The sequence below is a fragment of the Magnolia sinica genome, chromosome 16, assembly GCF_029962835.1.
Source record: "Magnolia sinica isolate HGM2019 chromosome 16, MsV1, whole genome shotgun sequence".
Classification (NCBI taxonomy): Eukaryota; Viridiplantae; Streptophyta; class Magnoliopsida; order Magnoliales; family Magnoliaceae; genus Magnolia; species Magnolia sinica.
Window position 1 is genome coordinate 10,625,107 of NC_080588.1, and position 22,122 is coordinate 10,647,228.

A 22,122-nucleotide genomic window follows, 5' to 3' on the forward strand; every position below is an offset into this window, starting at 1 on the left:
TTAGATGCATGGATGCATGAATGTAATGATCGACCCGGGTAAAACATCCAGACGGTCTGTGCCCCGGGTAAAACATCCAGACGGGCAATGTTCCGGGAAAAACATCCGGACGGACATTGGGGTCGTCACCCAAGGATAAGACTGGTCATCAGCGCAACATTCAGCGTAATCGCAGGGCATGATAATCCGAGTCAATATCATCATCGAATGACTGGTCATAAGCGCAACATTCAGTGTAATCGCAGGGCAGAGTGATCCAAGTCAATATCGTCATCGAATGACTGGTTATAAGCGCAACATTCAGCTTAATCGCAGGGCAGAGTGATCCAAGTCATCGAAATATGCCATGTATGCATGATTAGCCAAGTCATTATTAATCCATTTACAACCAGCCAATTTAGGTAAGCTTAAAGGTTACTACGGGGAGCACATGGCCCAGCGTAGGCCGACAGCTCGGGCATAGTGTCCCATTGCCACCATCCCCGGCCCATGAGACTACCACCTTAGGATGTTTAATGGAACCCCATCGACTAGTGACCAATCACATTACAATATATGGGGCTTACCATCGCATAGTTGCACAGAATAAAACATCGAACCCATATAAGGAAATACTAGAACAAAGCCACATAGGGCGATATCAAAGTAGGCCACATAGGGCCGATATCAAAACCATATGATAAAGACCATCCTTAAAAACCATTAAGCACAACAACCCTGGATGGTAAGCCCACATCAATGGTCCATCTAGACCACCGCTCAATAACCACCAAGTCGAAGGTCCATTATGATCACAACTTGTCAAGTTACATCCCAAGTATGGGTGTACATTCATATGTGGGAATTTTTCACTAATGTTCCAGTTTAAGTTCCATAAGCAATCCACAAGCATGAACAGTTATACAGGATAATCATAAAGCATATAATACAACAATTCAATTTCCACTAGCTAACACATGTGATTATAAAGAGAGATATTAATTATGAATTTAAATAACAACTATAACTTAAGCTAATGAGAAGATGGAAAGCTCAAAGGGAAGAATCATCACCAGACAAGTTGTAGGGCATCCTTTGGCATGAGCCCTCTCGAGAAGCTAGCGTCTCTGCGTCACTTGAACAGATTCCTAGAGAAATCCCTTGCATTAGCTAATAAGTTCTAAGATTCTAGGACGCCCTGGTTGGTCGAATGGCCCAAATCATGATGGTTTGGTGTTTATTTGAGAGGGTACAAGCCTAATAATACTTGTCCCAATAAGTGAGCACAAGATACAGTTACCTAGTTGGTGGGGTCCATTTCAAGACGGGCAGATAAGCATTTATATCATGGAGGGGCCCCATATGTGGCCCACTGCCATATAGATGAGCTTGCCCACTATATACATCCCATAGTATATCTGTGTATACATTATGTACAATATATTTGCATCATGCGGTATACATGTATACATTACATACGTAGCACATAGCATATATATACATATATATGCATACCTTTTATATCCGAGGTATGTATCCATGGCATATAATGTATACACCACATACATAACATCTCACGTGGTATACATGTACACACTGTATACGCTACATATGCATCACACAATGCATCCCTATATCCGTTATGTATTTGATATTGAAACCTACAGTATGTACGTACATATATATGTGTATTATACATGTATCACACGAGTTCTGTGTGGACGGTGTGGATGTGTGTCCAGGCACACCACATTCAGACCCCGGGATGGTCTGTATCCAGCGTGCACAAAAGTGGGTCCCACACATGTAGGACTCACCATGCAAATATGAATATACGTGCGTTCCTTCACACTTGTGACATGGGTTCTGAATCCGAACGGTCCATAAGATGTGGAATCCCAAGAAACCCTGGGAGGTAAATTTTCATCCTGATCTAAGATTCTAGTGGGCCATAGCAAAGATAAATGCACTTTCAAGGGAAGAAACTGTTTGCATTAACCATGGCCCACCTAAGTTTCGGTTCAACGTAAAAATGGGAACCAGGGAGTTTTATGAGGTTCTGCTCCAAGTGGACCATTCAGATTTTCCAGATTCATCAGCCATGGGGAGATCTCGAAATTTTGTAGTGGCTTACGTGAACTTACGTATCTTCACTCCCTGGCGCATGCATGCATAGCCAATTCACTTCACGTGTGGGTACTACATAAACATGGGTGTCAAATCCGAACGGTCCATAAGATGTAGAATCCTAAGAAACCTCAGGGCGTGAGTTTTCACCATGACCCAAGATTCTGGTGGGCCATAGCAAGAATAATTTCAATTTAAAGGAAGAAACTGTTTTCATTCCTTGCGGCCCACCGAAGTTTCGGTTTAAAATAAAATTTGAAACTAAAGGGTTTTATGAGGTGCTGCTTCATGTGGACCATTCGGATTTCCCAGACTCATCATAGCTAATGAGATCTTCACTTTTTGCAATTCAGTTTACGTGAACTGATTGGCAGAGGAGCGTTCGGCGTCCTCTGCTTCTGGTGCACGCACAACACTTATGCACTTCACAGGTGGGCTTTTTGAGGGACGTCCAGCCCAAGGATCTTTGCAATGCCCTTGATGGACGGTTATGGTGGATCCTGACCTCAGGGTGGGTCTATGACCAGTGCAAGCCATCAGTACATTGGTGGGGCCTACAGTCAGCATAGGGCCCTTGGTTGGTGCAGCCCACTGTCATTTTGGGTGAGGCCCACCTGCAATTTGCAAGGCCCAACGCCAGACAACCCAACAGCCTTCAGACGTGGAAACTCGTCTTCCACCTGCATGTTGTTGGAGTGGTTCCTAGCCCTAATTTTCAGCATGAACGTGGTCCGATCTTGACCGTTATTCAATCCCAAGCTGGGACCATTTGGGTCGTGGATCGGCCTCAAGCAGGGCCTGATGAAAACCTTATCTGGAGTGCAACTCGGCAGCAGCTGAAAGAGCTGGTTTCAGTCCATCTTCACCACCATTGACGAGCCATGATTGCTCAATTGGGAAGACAACCATTGCTTGGCTTGTCTTCACACAACCAGGGCTCTTGCTAGGCTTCATTCTCCACTGCCATCAAGGCCCGTAGTCTGTCTGAAACCCAACCATTGTTTGGCCGTTTCCAGCTCCCAAACAGGGTCGCCATGAGGCCTCTCTTCAGCCCAAAGCAGAGACCAATCCTATTGTTTTTCTTAACTGTTTCACAACCATTGATTGGCTTGTCTCCAACCCGAACCCGAGCTAGTTTCGAAGCTCTATAGAGAGCTCAAAATAAAGCTCCAAATGGGCTTGTTTGAAGCATGCTTCCTGTTCCAAAACAGAGCTCCGCATGACTAACATTTGGTCCTGGTTTTAGCTCAGAACCAAGGCCATTGATTGGCCTAGTTCCTGCTTGAAACATGTTTTCAATTGGGTTGGATTTCAGCCCGGAACAGGGCTGTGGGTTGGCTCAGTTTCTAGTTCAAAACAGAGACCCAATATCATTATTTCCTCAGACCGGTCCACAGCCATTGATTGGCTTGATCAGGGTCTGAGACTGGGTTGTCTTCTAGCCTATCTCTTGGTCTGATTTTAGCCATTACTTGGCTAATCTCTGACCCGAGTTACAGCCATCGTTCGGTTCCAGGTGTGCATCACTACTAGCTAATGCTACAAAGGAGAAAAAAATGAGAAACAACCTAAGGAAAAGCTATCAGGAAATGAGAAATGGACAAGACAAAAATGTTTTCCCCCCGGAATGATTGTAGCCTATCTCACCTTCTCACACTCTCAGCTCCCAACTCCCTATTTCTCCTACAATCTCTTTCTCTTTCTCTTGGCGTAGATTTTAAGGGCTACAATGCCCTCCTTTTATAGCCAGTGAGAGAGGGACGGACGGTTGTGATCGTCCTCACCGTGGACGGCCGAGCTTTGCCCTTCCCTAAGAGGAAGTCGGCTTCTCTCTCCCTCTTTTCACAGGCCCTCGGTCGGACTGTTTTTGGCATGGATTGGACGGTGGTGTTCAATCTCCTTCGTCCGTTTACAAATGATCAAACGGCTATACCGTTTTGATCATGTGGGTCCCATGAAAGATTTGAACGGTTTATAATGCTCGGAAAACGGTTGTGGTGGCCCACTTACAATCTTGAAACAGAGAGAGGAAGATATTTACAAAATGCTTGGTCAGAGCTAGTTTGACCGAGCATTGGGTTTAGTACACCTCGTGCCCAAGCACCCTTTGTGTACATGCATTGTGTAGGGGTCCACTGAAATGTGATTACCATGATCTACTCCGTTCATTTGCATTGGGGGACAGTACCCAGGGATCCTGGTTCACTTTGGGTTGATAGTGAGTCCTGGGTGGCCCGTTACATACATCCTTGGGCCATCATTGGCCCATAGGTCGTGATCCATTGATCAGGTGGGCCTGATAGACTTTTTCAACGGTTAATATAGGATATTAGTTATGATGAAGGCTTCGTTTGTAGCTAACGAATTCTAAAGTGTTAGTGACAAGTGTGTTGCACCAGAATTAACTAGCATAATGGCTTCAACTTTGAGAGTTTCAAGTGGTCTCACCTTCCTGATTGTCGTAGAGAGTATTCTGGCTCCTGGAGGCCCTGATGGATGGCTCTAATGTCGATGGGAATCCCCATCCTGCGTATGTCGAGTTCACATTTTGGTTAACCCAAATAATTTTTAGTTTAGTGTGGGTTTAAAAGGTAACACCCGAGTACTGAAAGTACGGGGTGTTACAAGAGATCACCACCGGGTATGTCTCATCTTGACCTAAATAAATATATTTCAAATCAGAGGGCAAAGGTTTTAGGTCAAGCTTCGGTGGCTTGAGGTTAGACGGTAGAGGCACTACATCAGTTTGGGGCAACTCTTCAAATTGTGGCCTCCACTGATTAACATCAAGTAGCGGTGCAGTATCAAGCAAGGCACATGTCTCCCTAATCATGTCATCATCAAAATCATGGGAGTGGGCCAGGCACGTCTCTAGAGGGTCAGAGGATAAGGTCAGAGGTGTCGTATCTTCCACTAAAAAGTCAATCATGTTAATGTCGTGGAAATCGTCATCATCCTTTAAGTTTCTGTCGTTATTGAAAAAGATGTTTGACTCCAATGTCATATTCTCAAAGGACATAGTCATGACACCATTCCTGCAATTGATAATTGCATTTGAAGTGGCAAGGAATGGGCGACCAAGAATGACGGGAATCTGAGTGCTCATGTTATTGATGGTTTCGGTGTCCAGGATGATAAAATATACAAGATAGTAAAATCTATCAACTTGGACCAACACATCCTCAATTATCCCTCTTGGTACACGAACAGAGCAATCAGCAAGTTGTAGTATGGTTAGGGTGGGTTTTAATTCACCCAAACCTAACTGTTTGTATACCGAGTAGGGAATCAAATTAACGCTCGCTCCTAAGTCAAGAAGTGCATGATCAATGCGGTGGTCCCCGATTACACATGATATGGTTGGGCTACCAGGATCTTTGAATTTCTGTGGCACGTCTTGCTTTAAGATGGCACTCACTTTCTCGGTCAAGAAGATCTTCTTTTGAATACTCTGTCGTCATTTGGTCGTGCATAAGCCTTTCAGGAATTTGGCATATGAAGGTATCTATTTTACGACATCAAGTAGAGGAATGTTGACTTTCACTTGTTTTAACACCTCTAGGATATCCTGAGAGTTAGAGAGAGGTTTTGGTGCGACCAACCGTTGAGGAATGGAACAACTGGCTTTTCTAGAAGTTCCGGTTCTAATTTTTGTGGGGCCTCACTAGATCCATTATTGTTGTCCTCTTTTGGTTCTTGAGGCTTTTCGGGCCTAACCGGAAGGGTTTTATCAATGATCTTCCCACTCCTAAGAGTGGTGATGGATTTAGCGTGCCCCATTTGATTTGAAGAGCTGGGATCACTTATCTCGTATTGCGGTTTAGGATTGGAGAGCGGTTGTACAGGAAGCATCCCCTTTTCTATAACCGTCATACGTGAATCCATCTTTTGCATAAAGTCTCGCATTGCATGGGTCAGCTCTTGCATGAAATTTTGAACCGGTTCTTCTTGAGGTTTCCCCTGATTTGGATTTTGATTGAAGAAACCTTGAGGGGTAGCAGTTTGTCCATTTCTCTAACTAAAGTTTGGATGATTTTTCCAACCAGGATTGTACGTATTAGAGGTTGGTCTATTAAAAGGTCTTTGATAATTATTTACGGCATTGGATTGTTCATTCAACACTTCTCGAAAGGCGGGTATCGTAGGACAATTTTCAGTTGTATGAATGTTGCAATCACATATGCCACAAACACTTTCATTAACCTTATCCTTCTTTCCTTCCATGGCCTCAACTTTTCTTATGAGCGTAGTCACTTTATACTTTAGATCATCCTTTTCTTTTAAGAGATACAATCCACCTTTCTCCTTTAATTGAGTCGGCCTAGACATGGTGTTTGATTTTGGGTAATAATCCCATGATTGTGTTTTTTCAGCAAGACTATCGAGGTAATCCCATACCTCGTCGACATTTTTATTAATGAATTCTCCATTACACATTATCTCAACCATTTGGCGCATGGAAGATGTCAGTCCATCGTAGAAAAATTTTGTAATGCGCCACGTTTCAAAGCCGTGTTGTGGGCATGAACTGACCAAATCCTTGAACCTTTCCCAACATTGGTAAAATGTTTCATCCTCCTTTTGGGTGAAGTTCATGATTGCTTTTCTAAGGGTAATCGTTTTATGATGTGGAAAGAATTTCTTTATAAATTCCCTCTGCATTTCATTCCATGTGCCAATGGATATAGGACATAGTGAATGTAACCATGTCTTACCCTTCTCTTTTAAGGAAAAAGGAAAGAGTCTCAGCCTGACTGTGTCCTCAGACACATTTTGAAAATATAAAGTGGCTATGATCTCATCAAACTCTTTCAAATGTAAATATGGTTCTTCAGATTCAAGCCCATGGAACTTAGGAAGGAGTTGGATAACCCCTGCCTTGATGTCCATATGTCCTGCATTTTCAGGAAAAATCATGCATGAGGGCATACTCACCCCGGCTGGTTGTAAATAATCTCGTAAAGTACGAGGCGGGGGTGCTTGATGCACCTCATTCTCATCCTGAATGTCTTCCACCCTAAGTTGGGGTAGAAGATGTTGGTTTTCAGCCATCACTTCAATTAACTCAAGGGATTTCGAGTGCTGTCTAGTCCTGCGATGGATAGTTAACCCTTCAACCAATCGTCCTTCAGTCAGGAGACGTTAAGTGTTGTCACGGGCCCACTTGGGCATGAAACACTCACAACCCTTAATCAAATTTGAAACCTAATCCTAAGAAAGGAAAAGAAAATCTAGAAAGAAAGAGAGGGTTGGAAAGAAGTTACCCAATTGGAAGCCCTAAGTTAAAAACCTGCAAAAGAAAATAGAACAAGTCAGTTTCTAAAGAGAATGTCTAGAATTAGAAAATCCTTTAAAAAGAAAGATAGAAGTATACTAGTTTCTAAAAGAAGAAATTCCTAAAAGAAAGTGAAAATTTCTAAAATTAGGAAAGTCCTAAACTAGAAAGTAAGTTACTAAAAGGGATCTGAAAAATAGAAAGTAGAGAAAGAGCTTACCGAATTAGAAATTTCTATCTTAAAAGCCTACAAAATAAAAAGTTAGTTTCTAAAAAAAGGAAAAATTTCTAAAACTAGAAAATAAAAAGTTACTTAAAAGAAGAATCTAAATCTAAAATTAGAAAAGTACAGAAAGTAAGAAGAGAAGAAAGATGGTACCAAATGAGAAGTTCCTATGTTAAGATCCTGTAAAAGAAAACAAAAGAGATTAGTTTCTAAAAAGGAAAGTTCCAGAATTAGAAAGTTTCTAAAATAAAAAATCTAAACCTAAAATTAGAAAGTTTTTAAAAATAAAATAAAGGAAAGATGAGTTAGTTTATAAAATTAGAAAGAATTTCTAAAAAGGAAAATAACTAACCTAGTTTCTAAAAACAAAAGAGGAAAGTTTTTTAAAAATAAACTATTTCCTAAAAATAGGAAAACACTAGAATTAGAAAATTTCTAAAATTCAAACCTTAATTCTAAAAATAGAAAAAGTAGAGGAATTAGAAAAGGATTACCAATTTAGAAGTTTATGTCAGGATCCTACAAAACATGAAACAAGTTAGTTCTAAAAATCAAATAAAAATAAAAATCTAAAACTAAAGTTAGTAAAATCCTAATCTTAAACTAATTCTAAACCTAATTAATTTCAGAGAAACGCAACCATCAATCCCTGGCAACGGTGCCAAAAACTTGTTCACTCCCCAAGTATAGGGTTGTGATGTAGTAATAAATTCGATGAGACCAAGGTCGAATCCTAAGGGACTGAAACCTGTACGCTATATGAAACTAGGTAGAAATAGAACTAGCCTAAGATGAAATCAAAATCAAATATAAATTGATGAATAATGGTGAAATACTAATCTAAAACTTAAGGAATTCAGAGGAAAGAAACTAGGGATTCAGAGGATCCACTTGTAGAGATTAGGGAGATCTTATGCCTGCATCAAGAATCATGGAAATCAAACTGAACTTACTTGATCTAGTCTTCACGAGATGAAAGGTATATGAATTAGAATGGATTCCATCATCAAACCATGCCCAGGAGACAAAGCAAACAACAGAATTAAACTAATTATTAACCAATCAACAATGCATGAAAGTTAGGAAGGATACCGTCATCTAACCATGCCCATGAGACGATGGTGAACAACAGGGCTTCCTGACATCATAAACATCAAAAGGAGGAAAAAATACTCAAAGCCATCGCAGATCTATTGTAATTTCAGTCACAACAAACCATTAAAAAAACTGAAAGTATTCCTTTTAATTGAACTAAAATCAACATCAGTCAGTCTAGCATAAATCAAAGGCATAGAGTCAGTCCTATTACGCCACAAGCTTTACCTCTTAGCCCTAGCTAAGAGGTTTAGCCTAACATGATCAGACTAAATCTCAACATAATTCATAGGAAAAAGAAGAAAAATAAAGAAAATATATATAAAAATTCCCAACGCTTCTCTCTGCGCCTCTCTTTCTCTATCTGACGTCCCCTGTTCAAGCACACCCCCTTCTCCATGTTTTGGAACTCTTTTTATAGCTGCTGGAGTGGTGAAAATCGGATTTGGAAAGCTATCGCACGCGCAGCGAAAGCCTTTTCGCAGCCAAGTTCGGGGCTTCATAACTCTCGCGTTCCTTGCATTATTCCTGTAAAATTAACGTCTCTTGGAAGTATTTTGGCTGGACTACAGGATGGACGGTTCAGATCTGCCATATGATCAAAGATGGTGGGCCACAACTGCCTGAAAAATCAAATTTCACGGACATGCGTAGCCTTTCGCACATCCAGTGTTGTCGTGATCGGTGGGCCCCACAGAGGTGCTTTCATGGAAATCCACCCCGTCCATTAGATTGCCCTCAAAATTTCGGTCAGAAACAGATGGTTTTGAATGCCCATTGACTCGGACCAGAGAAGAAATCATGCAAAAAATCAATTTGAACGTTGTAGGGCAGTCTACTTATGGCCTCTGTATCGCGCACGGGTGCTTGCATGGGTACAAACAGTCAGCATAGGTTCGATGAATTCGTGGCCCTCTACACGATGGACGGCTTGGATCATCCGTACGGTCATTCTGTGGGGCCCACTAGCGTCCGCAAAATGGACGCCGTCCGTCCGTTACAACAGCGCCAAACAGCAGTTGCCATTTTGAGAAGAAGACGTGGGTCAGCGCTGCTAACCCGCCTTACTTGGTTCGGTGCGCGGCGGCATGTGTGTACATTATGTACACACGCTGTACATACGGGGCCCATTGTGATGATCTTGCAAAATCCAATCCATTCATTCGATTAACCTCCTTATTTAAGGCATTGAGACCAGATTTGAGGCAGCTTCAGATATCAGGTGGGCCTAGAATCAACGATTTATGGGCTGATCTGTCAGTTGGGGCACTTCTATAGTGATCCGAGGGCTGAAATTTGATATGTACGGTTAATTTATGGCCCTCAATCCATGTATAAAGTTTTGAGCCAATCAGATGGTGAAAACTATGTGATCTTGCATTCTTCACCAATTTCGGGCCTCTTTAACGTGAATGGCTTGATTTCCTTGGATCCTTGGCATGTAAATTCTTCAATCTTGGTTCTATGGAGTGCGTCCCTTGCTCTAGTGACTTCGGAGTGTCAAATCCATGATTTTAGTGCTATTTTTTCAGTCCACGCTCCCGATTACATCCTGCAATAAAAACACAATTAAAATATAACGTTAAGCATTATCATGTACATAAAATCAGGCAATAACTAGGGTCTGATATGTAATATTTAACCCTCAATAACCATCATGAAGGAATAAATCATTCACCACAGATGCATAAAGAGTTATAGTGGTTTAGTGCTTTGAAAACCACACCCACTTCACTCCCAAAATTACTACCTCATAATCTTGGCTTTCATTATAACAAGGTTTTCACAGGTTCACCTTAACAACCTTATACAGTTCCTTGTGATTTTCATGGGCTCACCACAATAAAACCTCTTTTGTGATTTTCACAAGCTATCGCAAATAAAAACCCTTTTTGTGATTTTCACAGGCTATCACAAATCAACCCACTGAGATTTTCATAGGATATCTTAGAAAAACCTAAATGAAACAAAATTATAGAGTACTTATCTTCAAATGTAGATTCGAACATGCAGTAAAAGCTTGTAGCAAAGATCTTCTTTCTTCTATGTAAATGAGGGAGTATTCACTTAACAGAAAGACTATAGGATTCTAAAGTATTTTAGAAATGAAAACTTCAAATGCTACCTATTCAATTCTCTTAAATCTCAAGAGGAGTATAGACTACTCTTTAAAATGAGATTGAAATAATCTTAAGAAATGGAATTGAATAAGCTTAAAAAGAATTTATAAATACCGCACAATATGCTTACTAATGACCAGAGCTTCTCTCTCACCTGTAAAAGGTTTAGAGTGATTGTTCTTTGTTATTTAAAATGAGAGAAGGCGTCTATTTATAGTCAAAGGGTTTGAAAATTTGACTAGCCTAAGAATAGGTTCGGCTGGTCGGATTCCACCAAATCCATTCCAACTACTATAGGATTGCGCGGGATAAGATTTATCCAAAATCCAGCTGGCCCGAGGTGAAATTCGTTTGGCCGAATTCTCATGAAATTCAAATGTTTGCATTGCTAGAATTTGACCCAAACTTCACTCAACCTGACCAAATTTCAAGTTTATGTTGGCCGAACTAAAAGTTAGGTTGGCTGAATTTTCAACAGATTTTGAATTTTATCCTAAACCTGAAGTTAGGTTAGTCGAGGAAGTTAGGCTAGCTGTTCACTCCCCAAGTATAGGGTTGTAATGTAGTAATAAACTCGGTGAGACCGAGGTCGAATCCCAAGGGACTGATACCTGTATGTAATCTGAAACTAAGTAGAACTAGAATTAGACTAAGATGAAATCTAAATCGAGTGTAAATTGAGGAATAATAATGAAATAATTATCTAAAACTTAAAGAATTCAAGGAAAGGACACTAGGGATTCAGAGGATTCACTTGTAGAGATCAGGGAGATCTTATGCCTGTTTTAAGTATTCAACTAGACTTAGAGTCCTATCTTCATCTAGTTGAAGGGTGTAACCATCAAACTGAACTTCCTTTGATATAGTTTTTAAGAGATGAAAGGTATATGAATTAGAATGGATTCCATTACCAAACCATGCCCATGAGACAAAGTAAACAACAGAATTAAACTAATTACCAAATAATCAACATGCTATGAAGATTAAGAAGGGTACTGTCATTCGACCATGCCCAGGAGACGATGGTGAACAACAGGGCTTCTTGACATCATAAATATAAAAAGGAAAGGAACATGCTCAAAGCTATCGCAGACCCATTATAATTTTAGTCACAATAGACCATTAAAAACTAAAAACAATTCCTTAATTAAACTAAAATCAACATCAGTTCAGTCTAAACAAAAAGGCATAAGTAAAAAGCTCCCATCAGGCTACAAGCTTCACCTCTTAGCCCTAGCAACATGATTAGGTAGATCCCTTAAACAAAAATAAAATAAAGAAAAATAAAAATAGAAAGAAAAAGGAAAACAACTCTACTCTCTATCTACTCCTGACGTCCCAGCCATTGATGCTCCCATTCCCTCTGTCTCTCCCTTCCTTTTATAGAGGATAGAGGCTGGTGGGTGCTGCTGTGATAGAGTTGGAGATGGAGTATCCTGTTTCTCGCAGCAACAAAGGCAATGCCTGTACGCTGATCCTTGGTGAGTCCCATTCTTGACGCCAAAGAAGAAATCTACTCCATCCATCAGTTTCTCCTCACAAAACCAGTCAGAGATGGACGGTTTTGGACTTCTTTTGATGCGGCCCACTTGGCTTATCATGTAACATAGTTTTGCCATCCATCCGTTTTTCACTTTCTGTCGTCCATGTTTCAAACCAAGATCAACCAAATCTTGGTCTAAATCCTCATATAATTCGAATGAACAGTTCTAATTAACTATATGGATAATGAGTGGGGCCCACAGCAATCAACCACAACCTCTATTGCGAAACAAAGCCTGCGCATTCGCGCTGTGGTGGTCGGTGGACCCATGATTGATGTCGGTTGAGAAATCCACACGGATCATTAAACTATATACGAAAAACCAATTGGAAATGGCTAATTTTTTATTAGATTCGGTGTGGCCCACGTCGTTTTCTGCTCTACCGTTCATCTTGCATAAGGCTGAGATCTTCACACGTCTGCTTGCATGGTGGCGAAAGGACACCTAGGAATAGGTTATGCCTAACCCTCGGGATGAATGGACGTCTTGGATCTTCCAAGTGAGTGAGCGGTGGGCCCCACAACTGAAATCAGCGTCCGCACGGTGCGGATGCTGTTGGGAAGAAAGGTCGGTCAAAACCTTTGACCAGGTTCTCTTGGTCCAGTACACCGAGAGTGCACTTGTGCACTGTGAACTTGCAACTACCAGTGGAGCCCACTGTATTGTACATGAGAAATCTACTCTGTCCATCCATCTCATCAGCTCATTTAAGACGTGGTTTCCAAATTTGAAGCATATCTAGGTGGGCCCCAAATCACTGATTTGGTGCCTGATTTGTTTGTTGGGCCACTTTTACATGGATTCAATGGCTCAAATTTAACATGTACAGTTAATTTATGACCCGTAGACTATGGATAAATTTTTTAGCCGAACGGATGGTGGGAACCCTGTGATCTTGCATTTTGAATGATTTTCAAGCCACTTGAACTTCAGTTTCTTGATTTTCTCGGATCTCTGGCGTGTAAATCCATCGTTCTTAGTCCCCCGAGGTCCGTCCTTTACCTTGGTGACTCATGAGCATTAAATCCATGCTTTTAGTACCCTATTTCAATCTAAGCTCGTAAATACACCCTGCATCACAAACACGATTAAATCGGGCCATTAAACAGTACCATGTTCGAAGCATCCAAATTTCAGGTGGGCCCAGCAAGTGCTTTTATATGGCTTAGCAGGTCTTCACAAGATTGTAGATGATGTGGGCCACTTGAGTTCTGTTTACGGCTGATTTTTGGAGACACCATATAAATAAAAGGGACCTATCAAATGGACGGTGTGGATGCTCCACATGCATCAACGGTGGGGGCCCGAGGTGGGGCCACTCTCCCAACGTCCAACCAGGCAGTAAGCAGCGTCCTCTGGACGCTAACAGCAACAGTGACTTCTCCTTCTCCTTTTTTTATATATCATTTTTTTTTGTTTTCTTAGGGTTTTCCATAGATGGGGCCCTTATCAGAAGAATCTACTCCATTGGTTAGATTCCTAGACTCGGGACAAGTCGATCAAGCCCCATATCGAATATGTCGGTGCATAGAAACATCATAGTGAGCCCGAATAATTAATATCACTCAAAACCACTAGTTTCCACAATATGGCCTGCCAGAGATTTGGATTAACTCCATTTTTTTGGCTCAACGCCTGAAATGAGCGGAAAAATTGAATGGACGGTGTGGATCAAATTCAAACATCAAGGGTGGGGTCTACTTAATCAAACCTTCAGAGCTTGCTAACCCTGATGCATTGCTGTGTCGTGGAGAAGCCAATCCGCTGCCTACCTCATATTGGATAAGATGATGTTTGTGTTTTCCTTTCGTCCAGGGACACTAGGTATCCAGTGGATGGACGGCGCCTAGATGGGGCACACCATCAGGGTGGGTCCCGCGGTTAGATGGCATGGATATGCCACACATACATACATTAGGTGGGCCACCAAAAAAAATCAAGGAGGAGAGGGAGAGAGAGAAGACGAGTGGGCTACACATACAAAGCATACATCAAGATGGGTCCCACCATGTGGGCCCTCAAATAAAAATCAAGTCATAAAATCACCCACCTTAGATCTCTCCTTCCTTCTTCCGCCAATGCATGCTAGATCTCCAAATGAACAATTTCAACGGTTGGGATCAAACTTGGATGGTGGAGATGGGAGATAGAAGTGGGCCACACAAAGCTTCTCCCATGGAGAGCCATGGACGTGGGTTGCTTAGGAGAGAAATGAGAGAAAGAATGGAAGAGAGAGAAAGATGAGAGAGGGATTGAAAGAGAGAGAGTGATGGGATGAGTGATGGGGTGTGTAAGAGATGGGATGGGAAAGTTGACTTTGGGGATGGTATTGTGTACTTGGGGATGTGATAGGGTACTTGACTTGATGAGTTATGTACTTTGATTGATTGATGGGATTGATTTGACATTTGGTAGAGATTCTCTCGAAGTTCGCAACGCGCGGTGTTTTCCTCGAATTGAACGTAGGCCGACATCTTCTAGCCTGGGTATCGGGTCGGTGTATGAGTCGCGGCGTTGGAACCGCGGCGACGGCACGGTCGTCAGGGTACAGGTTTCGGGTCGCGCCGATTCTAATATATGGGACACGACTCATACTTGCGATATGACCGATATCACTTTTGGCTCACAAAATTTGACAACCTTATGTGTGCTAAACATATGAACACTTACAGAATAGTTGTGCGGTTAGACTTCTTACATATTTGAAAATTAACAGTATCATTTTCTTGATTGGAACAATGGTTGGACTATTCTCCTTTATTGAATAGCCTGTGTAAAACCACGACCCTTCGAAGAGAATGATAATTGATTTCTAGCTTGGTTGCTTTGATTTGGGGATTTGTTATTGTCTGCTTGATTATTCTTTTTACTGCCACTTTTTTTACCGCATTGACTTTAAAAATGGTGGTCGAAGAATGCAACATCATGGTCAAGGTTCTACTAGGCATGAAGGTTCTTCATGATTTTAATGAATGGAAATGAGTGGAACCAACTCAGAATAAGGGGGAATCGGTGGTTTGACCATTATAGTGACAAATGACTCAAACAAGAATTGAACGCCTTAGGCAATTGAACACTTTATGATAATCATTCACAGGTCTGCAAAACACCAATAAGTCATCATAAATATTCTTAAAGATCTAAATGTATTTGAAAATAATTAAGGTAGCTTTTCAATTGCAACTATTGCAGAAGAAAGGACTCTCTCTCTCTCTTGTGATCATTCATCAAAATGATTGAGGAAAGTTGTTCCAAACGTCGAATGAAGTGTCAAATCCGGCCACCTAACTAAGAACTTCAAATAAAGTCACCATAATATTCATCCATGAAGGAGATGATTTGTATGACACTGGGCAAGATAATTTGAGTTGTCGATCACATTCTTCTTAATCACACCTTTAATGATGGTGATGCATCGATCTAGAAATATGAGTTCTCTATTAATGAACCCGACCATCTCTTGGCTCTCAATGAGTTGCATCAATTATGTTTTCTACAAGAAAAATTGGACTGAGTGAGTTTAATGAAAATGAAATTACCCACATTAAAGGAGGATGGGTAAGGGTAGGTGACATTTGAGAAGAACAACACATATCAGCTAACAAACTATCACTGACAATCCTAATTCAAGGCCCTACATACACTCCTGCCGAAGGCTCTCTATGGAGACTAACACGTACGTACATGTGTCCGATGAATGCAGTCTTAATCCAAGGCCCTACGTACACACCCATTGAAAGCTCCCCATGGAGACTAACACGTACATACCCGTATTCGGTGAATTCATCCCTACATAAGAGCCTAGGTCCCACACAAGAACCTATTCGAGTTTGGGTCACAAACTATACACTCAATCTTACATAAGAAAATAGCGTGTGGACTTTACAATTGACAACTATTTGTAGTACCTTCTTGATATCCTTTTTCAATGCTATCATGTTCTTGAATCAGCTTCTCAATTGCTCCCATAATCATTGAAATCGAGTGTTTTAGCTCCACGATCAAACACCATTCATGCGACGTACCAATAAGGTGATCAATGTGATGGGAGTTGAGTTGAATCTCCTACAACTAAAGATTTTAGTTGATTCCTAGTAGAGATTCACCTATATGGGTATTTTAAAGGATATAGACAAGGATATACATATAGACTTTTGTCTAATATCTAGAAAATGGTAGAGATCAAGTGCATCTTCATAATGGAGGTTGAAATTCTCATTAGAGTGGTAAAGCTCAAGAAGATGACTTGAATCTCATAGTTTAGAGGCTTAGTATGAGGGATATGAGTGAGGAGTCACCTAAGTTATGATGATACTAAAAATCTATCAAAATGCTCAAGGTCCGAGTGCCCTGTATAAAGGAAATAAGTTCCAATGATAAAAAAAGGGAAAAAAATGGAACCTTCAATCGATCGAACGACCTTTTGATATGATCGAAAGTTCTTTGATAGGATCAAGAAAATCCAGAATTTAGATAGTGACTTATTGGACGTTTCTCGCTACCTTCAATCGATTGAGCATTGGGCTTCCATTGATTGAAGCTTCGCTCGAGACCCATCGATAGCCTGTCAATGGAATCAAAACTGATGTTTGGGCTATGTATTTTACGATAGCTTTATACCTCTTAGAAGCCTAACTTATCATGTTCATTAAGTGTTTAAGGCTTGGTTTAGATGTGTCAAATGTTTACCTATAGGATGATCTATCTAGAGGTGGCTTGCTTTGGAATCTAAAAGGTCTAAGGATAAGTTTACCAGGGCACCTCATGATTTACATGTTGTCTTCGGCCTTAATGCTTCAAGTCTTTAAGTCTTTGATCTTCAATGTCTTCCTACAAAGGTTTAATCGACTCAAGACACCCTAGCTCACATCATTGACAAAATCGAGGCACTAACATGTCTGTCATGTCTTCCACATTGGATTTTGTTTCTGTCCTTAGCTCGTATTCACATGTCGCTTCTCAGTGTTGTTGGCGGGATGCTATGGCAGAGGAGCTTAAAGCATAGCTTCAGACTTGGGGCGAAAATGTTGGTGTCGATCCATTACATCAACGAAACTACTCTTAATCAGATGGAAATTGGGCCACGGCAGCGTCAAGCCCAACTTGAGGAGAGTGAGGACGAGACGGCTAGTGAGGAGTATGGAAGCGAGGAGGAAAGTAGAGAAGAGATAGAGGAGGAACAGGAAGAAGAGGAGGAGGCTCAGGACACGGATGAGAGCTCCCCTCCTACGACACTAACTACCTGGCTTTGGTAATGGTTTTAGAGATATGGTGTGTTGTTTGAGGAAAGCATTACATGGCCTTAAGTAGGCTCTATGTGCCTGGTTCCAGCGTTTCCATAATGTGGCTGTTGGTGCTGCCTTCTTTCATAGTAGACATAACCCATCTTTGTTTACTCACACCACTCCCCATTGCATTGTCATCCTATGACCTGTTATTGACTGCTAGTGACTCTTTTACGATTCTTGAGTTATAAATGATGATATACTCTTCATTTCATATGAAAGATTTGGGCCTCCTCACTTATTTTATGAGTCTTGAGATGTCTGGATCAGGGCATGGGATTCTTCTTTGCTAGTATAAGTATACCACATATCTCATTGCTCTTGCATCGACGCTTATGGAGCTGAATGTTCAGTATGGTTGTGACGATGGTAACCTTCTGGAGCAACTCACACTTTACCATTGCTTGGTGGGTAGTTTGGTGTACTTGAAGATGACTCATCCCGATATTGCATATCCTGTCCAAGTTGTCAGTTAGTTTGTTTTTGCCCCGAGGACTCTTCAAATGACTGTCGTGCTTCGGATTATTGGGTACCTGCATTGGACGATGGACCGATCTCTATTTTTCTCTTCCAGTACTCCTTTGGAGCTTCAGGCATATTCCTATGCAGACTTGTGTTGTCACCTGCCGTTCTACTACCGAATATTGTGTATTTCTTGGCACTTCTCTCATCTCTTGGAAGTGCAAGAAACACCAATCTCCAAGTTCAGCACAGAAGTTGAATATCATGTGATGTCTGCTACATGTAGTGAGATTGTGTGGATTCAGGGCCTTCTGTCAGATCTTGGTATTCATCTTACAGCTCTAACTCCACTTTATGTGGATAACATTAGTGCAGTTCAGATTTCTTCCAACCATGTCTTTCATGAGAGGACGAAGCACATAAAGGTTGATTGCCACTTTATTCGAGAGAAGTATCAATCAAGTATCATTTCTCTTGCTCGTGACGTCCTAGGATCAAATTGCCGATATTCTTACCAAGACGTTGCCTTTTGCATGACATTCCTTCCTTGTTGGAAAACTGTTGCTTGTTGATAACCCGCTTCAGTTTGAGGGGAGATGTTAGACATATATGATCGCCCATGTCACACGTGCACACGCAGCTGGGCCATATGGCTGGATGGCCATGGTGGAGGGGTATGTCCCCTCACTTGTTTATATTACATTTGCAGTGAGATTGTGTGGATTTAGGGCCTTCTGTAAGATCTTGGTATTGATCTTACAACTCTTAACTCCACTTTATGTGGATAACATTAATGCAGTTCAGATTGCTTCCAACCCTATCTTTCATGAGAGGATGAAGCACATAGAGGTGGATTGTCACTTTATTCGAGCCTGAAAGTCATCCAGAATTCAATATCATAGGGTTCCCACCATCCGATTGGCTTAAAACTTTATATATGGCCTAAGGACTATAAATTAACCATCCAAGTCAAATTTCAGCCATTAAACCCTTATGAAAATGGCCCAAAAGACAGATCATCCCACAAATCGTCAAATTAGGGCCCACCTGATATCTAGATATGCTTCACTTTTGGTCTCAACCCATTAAATGAGCTGGAAAAGTGGATAGACGGAGCAGATTTCTCGAAACATCAAAATGGGACCCACTTTACATGACGTGAGTGTGCACATCTCATGTGCACAAGAGGTGCACTGGACCAATAAAACCCGGTCAGCGGTTGCTGACCCGACCGAATTCGGAAGTATGGAATTACGCAACAGGGAGTTATGTTCGACTCCTGGTGAGCCACCATCATGATCTATTTCAATGATCCATGTCGTTAATTGGATTGAGGGGATCAAATTGACCGTACATCTGAGGCTCGATTTCCTCAGATGTTACATGGACTTGAAGGATCCAAACGAAGAACGGATGGGAGAATAAAGATGTTGATGAGCCACACCAAATTCAAGCCATTCCATGCCATTTCTGACCGGTTTTTCCTAATAAATCCAATGGTTGAAATGGATTTCATTTCCGGCTTCAATCCTAGGCTCACCAACCATAGCACATGACTCTAGCGTTCGCATGCTGTCTGCTAGCCGCCGAATAGAGGATCTCAGTGGGCCACCATCATGGTCTGTCCGATCAATCTAAATTTTTCATCTTCTCAGCAATCCGAAACCTACCAAAGATGAGTAGACTTCGCACGTTGAGGATCATGGTTGCATGTGCAAACAAAATGGTAATCTTGTTGTTTTCTTCGGTTGCGTATAACATCTTCGACTGCGAAACAGAGTCAGTTTTGTAAACCGACCTGCTTGTTACGCACTCCACCAACCCAGCCACCGTCAGTAGATGCTATAAGAGAGAAAAGAAAGAGGAAGAAGAGGGAATCTCGAAGAGAGAGAAGATACAGAGTATTGTTATTTTTAAAAGTTTTTTCTTATTTGTTTGTCTTTATTATTTTTTTTATGAGATCTAGTCCAATCATGTTGGGCTAAACCTCTTAGCTAGGGCTAAGAGGTGAAGCTTGTGGCATGATAAGAAGACTCTATGGCTTTGATTCATTACTAAACTAATGTTGATCTTGGTTTGATTTTAAGGAATACCTTTAGTTTTTAATGGTTTGTTGTGACTTAAATTACAATAGACCTGCGATGGCTTTGAGTATTTCCTTTCCCTTATTTTGATTGTGAAGATAGGAAGTCCTGTTGTTCACCATTGCCCCTTGGACATGGTTGGATGATGGAATCCTTCCTAACATTCATACATCCTTCTAGATTGGTTGTGTATTGGTTTAATTATATTATTTGCTTTGTCTCATGGGCATGGTTTTGTGATGGAGTCAACTCTAATTCTCATACCTTTCATATCTTTGAAAACTAGATTAAAGGAAGTTTAGATTGAGTTTAGTGATATATCTTCTAATCTGGATGAAGATGGGACTCAAAGTCCATTGAGTTCATGAATCAAGCGTAAATCTTCCTGATCTCTACAAGTGGATCTTCCGAATCCCTAGTTTCTCACCTTTGAATTCTACAAGTTTTAGTTTAAATAGTTCACCATTATCCTCCTTACATTCTCTTGATTTAGATTTCATCTTCTTTTAGTTCTAGTTAAGTTACTTTCATATTACATACAAAGTTCAGTCCATGTGGATTCGACCTCGGTCTAATCGAGATTATTATTATATCACAACCCTATACTTGGGCTGTGAACAATGTCCCCTCACCTGTTTATATTATATTTGTATTATTGCTTGTAATATATTTTTCATCTTTTATCCATCCACTTAGGTGGCTATGTCTATATAAGGGTATTCTTGTACATTATTCTCTTTATAGGACCTATATATATTGATTTGATATTCAAAAGGCATGCATAAAGGCTCGCTATGTGTGGTAATTTCTCTTGGTTTTCTTCTCCAAAACTTATCATGATCATACTATATTATTTGTCTCCTTTGCTTTCTTCTTCTTAGCTCAAGGTGTGGGGCTTTTCTTCCCTCTTGCTCAAGGCATATGCTAAGTTCCTCTATTTCCCTTTGCCTAGATATAGTTGTTATACCTTAGCCCTAAATGTGGGCTCTTTTTTCCTTCACTTGTTTCTTAGGAAGTTTGATAATATTGGTAGGTAATAAAAGTAGCCATTTACATAGAAATCCATTTTCATATGCAAGTAAATTATCATTTTTCTGACACTGGTCCAATTTATATATGCAAATCACTTTTCCATGTTTTTCATTCTCATATTATGAAATTTGGATTGGATTCCTACTCATGACTTTTGAATGGTGTCATATCAGTGTGCGCACTGTGACTCTCAACATCACTTGGATGTGATCCTGTGCATGGCCCATCCAAGATGAGACCCATCACATCAACCCATGTGTTAAATCACTTCAATTCGGATGACCATAACCATCGGATTAGTGTTTTGGGACATGGACAGTTTATATTGAGTACAGTTGTGAGAACTAACTGACAAGGGCCTTAATGCCAATGTTAAGAGATGAAATGGAGTTGCCACTAGCTGAAACCATGTATGACTGAAGTCTACGTAATTACATCATATTGGAGTTAGAATATAACAAATTAGACTTTGAATAACTCCACGTGTAGTCTAGCATTAGGAAATTCGACTAAGAGGCATCAGTTCTGAAAAGGGTGTTTAGGCTCCCTTTCCATCCGTGCAAATGCATGGTATCTACTTCGTGAGATCGAGATTTCTAAAATTAGAATTCTAGACAAATGATGCATGAAAAGTTCATAAATGTGTGCAAGAGGAGAGAATGACAATGATATACTTAAATGTGTGCAAGCTGAGAAAATTAGAATGCAAGCTGCAAAGAAAGTTTGGAAAATTCCCCTTGAGATGCGTAGAGGGCATTCATCCTTAAAGGTGGGTCACACACGTACGTCCATAGAGGAGCTTGGATGGTTTGGATCCACATGATGGGCTCTGGTAAGGCCCATACGGTTGTGGTCGCATAAATGATTTTATAGGCTTTATGCCTGTGTCAGAC

General features: G+C 40.9%; 1 non-coding gene across 1 annotated transcript; it reads left to right on the forward strand.

The window, feature by feature from the left end:
• Window positions 1-6,613: 6,613 nt before the first annotated feature.
• Window positions 6,614-6,720, forward strand: LOC131230002 (small nucleolar RNA R71). Its single transcript, XR_009163733.1, has one exon. It is a non-coding gene; the product is annotated as a small nucleolar RNA R71 (small nucleolar RNA).
• The last annotated feature ends 15,402 nt before the right edge of the window (window positions 6,721-22,122 follow it).